A 4640-nucleotide genomic window follows, 5' to 3' on the forward strand; every position below is an offset into this window, starting at 1 on the left:
TCTCTCTGGTCAAATTAAATAATAATAATAATAATGATAATAATAATAAATAAAAATAAATAAATATTTTTTTAAAAGAAGACAGCATAAAAGCAACAGGAGATACGGTGAGAAAATCTAATATGTATGCAAAATGAATTCCAGAAGGAGAGAAAAAGAGAAAGGAGCAGAGTGCTATTTGCAGAGATTATGGCCAATAAGTTTACCAAACTGATGAAGAACAACAGAAAACTAATTCAAGAAGCCCTGCAACCTTCTACAGAATAAATATACACAAAATCAAGTACATACTGCTGAAAAAAAAAAAGAAAGATAGTGGGAAATGTTTAAAAGTAGCTGGAGGAAAAGTGACAGAACTCAATGAGCAGAAGTTAAACTATCAATGGACTTCACAATTGAAACAGACAGACAGACCATAGAACCATCTGTTTAGCTGTTCAGAGTTTTTTAAGGTTTATCTAGAATTCTACATCCAGCAAAATATTCTTTAAGGATAAAGATGGCAGATTAAATCTGATACTAAAGAGCGTCCTACAGATAAAAAATAAAATCATTCCAGATGGTAACACTCAAGCAAGGGGAACTAGGAAAATGGTAAATATGTGGTAAGTCTATGTGAATGTTTTCTGAATAAAATAATCACGAATATTTGCTATGAGGTTCCAAATATATACAAATTTTAAATACAAATACAAACTGTATAATATAAGGAGAAAAATACATGAGTTCAAGTATACCATGGTTCTCATCATCTTGGAAATGAGTTTCAAAATAAAACAGAAGACAGGTTTTTCAAAAGTTAGGGACATCTGCTATACTATAATACTATATTCTCCATGGTAAACACTGCAAGATTAGTAGAGGAGTATAAATATAGTAAAGAGGGAAAAGGAAATAAAATAGGTTCAATAAATTCAAAAGAAGGAGAGAAAAAAAGAATGACACTATAGGCAGAAAAAGTGAAAAACAGTGTCAGAATATTTAAAGAGCAAATGTCTCACTAATGGACTAATATATCAATTAAAAAATAAAACAAAGCTTCTCGTTCAGGAAAACAAGTGCAAGCACACGCTGTAAGAGACACAGTAAGACCATACACATAGAGAAAGCCATTCCCAAAGGGATGGGAAGATTTACACCATGCAAAAATTGACAAAAAAGTGCCACTCTGTTTACATTGTAGAAAATAAACTTCAAAGCCAAATATGTTACTGGAAAAGAAGAGTGACATTCCATAATGATGAGACTCTAAATTGTCAGGAATACACAACAAATTAATCCTAGTGCATAACTGATACTGCACAGGCTCAAAATACATAAAGCACGAGTTTGCAGAACTAGGAGAACAGACAAATCCACCCTCACAATGGAAGATTTCAACAAACCTCCTGTCACAAACAATAGAAGAAACAGCCAAAAACTATTGAATATACAAATAAAATGATACCATTCAACATTTGATGAATCACCTATTTTTCAAGTGCATGTAGAAAAGCATTTTTAATGACTGTATTCTATACCAAATAGAAAGTCTCAACAAATTTTCAGGCAGCGAACACATGTACCCTATAGTCTCAGAACGCATCATATTTGGTCGTCAGAAAACTCATGACGCATTTTTGCATAAAAATCATAGAATAAATACATTACGACTTTTTCAATGACCCAATACTTAAGCTAGAGAGTATAATAAAAAAGATGCCTGGAAAGCTTTCTGGTTTTAGAAATTGTGCCACAGGTTTCTAAATAACCTACTGAAATTAAAGATTTTGAGTTGAATTATAATGAAAATTATACACATGAAAAGTAGCTAGGATTGTGAAAAAAATGGACACACACACACACATATATATCCATATATGGATATATAAATAAGACTGAGACTTCTCATTGTAAGCACACAACTCAAGTGATTAGAGGAAAAATAGCAGGTTAACTTAGTGAGCCCACTTATTAACGAATCATCTGATTCCATTTCCTGCATGAGTCTCCTCACAGGGAGATACATCATTTTGGACGACAATGAGCTCATTCATGTTTAGAATCAGCCGCCTGGTCCTCTGCTCCCAGCATGTGCACATTGTATGCCTGAGCCTGGAGTGCTGGTCAATCCTTGCCAAAGGTACTGTCCATGGGCATCAGTGCTGGGGTCAAACATCCTCCATGCCATTGCTCTGCCTTTAGACAAGCTCTAATTGTTCCAATTTGAAACTCAAAGTCATGAGAAGAGGAAGAATGAGATCCATCACCCCTAGACATGAAAGACATTAAGCAGGAGGATCAAGGGAAGAAACAAAAAAAAAAAATTTCATACTGAGTCTCTTCATGAAGGACCAACCTGCAAGCATTTCTTTCTGCCAGCAGAAGAGGGTTTAAAACATCTTCTATGTAGCAAAGGGAAGGAGGACACAGAACAGTCACCATTATTATCATTTAGTCTCTATATAAGGTCGAGCATCCTATCTTTATTTTTCTAATGAGAAAGACATATAGGGTGAGAGGCAGAGCAAGAAGAGAGGATGAGAGAGACAGGTGTCCTTGACAGGTCCTGTTATGCTGCAATCCCCCTCCCTGTCCTCCCAGCCACAGGACACCGATTGGGCCAGAACTGAACCCAGGCATTCCATGAAGTCTCTCAGCCACTGTACAGCGATGGCTTCTCCCTTGAGCTCCAGCTGCGGAACCCCGAAGTGATACTTTATTTAGTAGCTGTAATGCATTCTTCCAAATTTCTAAAGTTTATTTACTAAAACACCCAGAATTCCGTCCTATTTTTTTTCTTTGTTGTGAATCCTCTGACCACTAACAGAGTTAGGATTTCCAGGCTAGCCACGGGAAAGGAAACCCTGAGACCACTAGATTCCTGACCAAATGTGTTTATTCGCCCTTGGGAGAGCACTCGCTCCAAGTTAATTTAGTCCACACATTTTTTAAAAGGGTTTAGAAAGGTAAAATGGGAAACAAAGTTAAATGCTAACAGAGAGAGACACCTGGGGAACCTCGATCTTTCTTTTGTTCCAACTAAGCAGCACTGTCTCTGATCTTACCAACTCCCGAACATGACAGCAGTGGAGGCTCAAGTTCTTGTCCCAAGAGGAGGGCAAGGAGCCTTCAGTGCACCAGCTGTTTGAGAGGAACCAGACACAAAAATGAGTTGACGCGAGCTCTGATCTGTCTTAAAGTGGAGCAAAACAACACGGTATGAAAACCCGTCTGGAAAACAGTTTGGCCTCCTCAGCGAGACCTCTACAGTGTTCTCTGACTTCGTTGCCCGCCCCTCCTGTATCTCGAGATGCGCTCAGTGTCCTGTGCTCACACTGCATGCTGTGGGTGCTCACGCTCCACCGAGAGAAAGGATAGGAAACAGCGAGGCTCACAGAGGACCTCAGTGCAACAGCCTTAAGGACGAGAAGCTGGAGAAAACGTCTATCCCATAGCCATCGTTATATAAATTATGGGAGTCCGTGAAATGCAGTAAAGCAAGCACAGATACTTATTTCCATTCACTTTCAATTATTACCCAAACTAGCAGAAACTTATTCCACAAAGAAAAGGTCATTGAAAGCAGCAGTACACCTGAGGGACTTGTAAAAATGAAGAAAACGTGGGAATTCGGAGGACAGCCTGACTCACCTCACCTCAGACAGCACCGACACAGATGAACCTGTTAACTAAAAGCGAGTCAGTCCCCCTCTGTGTATGCACACACATGTGCACACGCGTGCATGCATATCCATGCACACACAACACAGGATTCGGAAAGGTATCTGCCTTGGAGGCCCAGTGACACAGAATGAAGAGTTGAGGCCCTGGGCTGGGAACAGGAAAACTGAAAACTGCCCTCCTCCTGCTCGGAGCAGGCTTTTGTTCTGTGGAGAGACTAACCCAGAGCGGCTTTGGGGCTGGGATGTGGGGAACTCTCAAGACCATCGAGAGAATGAAAGGTGACACTGGAAACTCGGGGAAATACTAAGCTCTGAAGGTGGGCATTCATTTTCAGAGCCTGTTTCTAGAAAGATCATGCATGGCAAGGCTCCCAGAACCAGACAGCAGATTTGAAGGGTTCACTCTAAAACTCAGGGAACCTCAAGGAAACCTTGATGTCATCAAGCCCCTGAGAACACCTAGCTTCCCTCACGATTAATGAATGGCAAACGTCGGCACGCGCGCTGCCCCAGGTGCGCACGCGTCATGCACACGCATGTGCAAGCACTCACTGTTTTTGGCTTCGTCCTGCCTTATTTTTAAATACGACCACATGACTGAGGATCAGTAGACATTTGAAAAAGACCTCCAAATCAAAATAGAAAAACCAAAGCAAACAGAGAATAGAAACCAGATTAAACAGAGAAGGTGTACTAGAGGAGAAGAAAATTCTTTTTTATTTTTTATATATGACATGATTTTAATTTTTTAATTAATTTATTATCATCATAATCTTGTTTATATTACATTGAATCACATATAACTTTATGGGGTATTACATTTCTTTTTCCAGGAGGAATACCTTGTATATCAGTCAATTCAGAGACATTAAAATCCCCATTTCATCATCCAATAGCTTTTTATTTTTTTTCCCTATTATTATTATTATTCCAATTATTTTTCTTTCTTTTTTTCTTTTTTTGGAGAGGTTTTTG

This window comes from Tupaia chinensis, unplaced genomic scaffold (genome assembly GCF_000334495.1).
Source record: "Tupaia chinensis unplaced genomic scaffold, TupChi_1.0 Scaffold149713_1, whole genome shotgun sequence".
Taxonomy (NCBI): domain Eukaryota; kingdom Metazoa; phylum Chordata; class Mammalia; order Scandentia; family Tupaiidae; genus Tupaia; species Tupaia belangeri.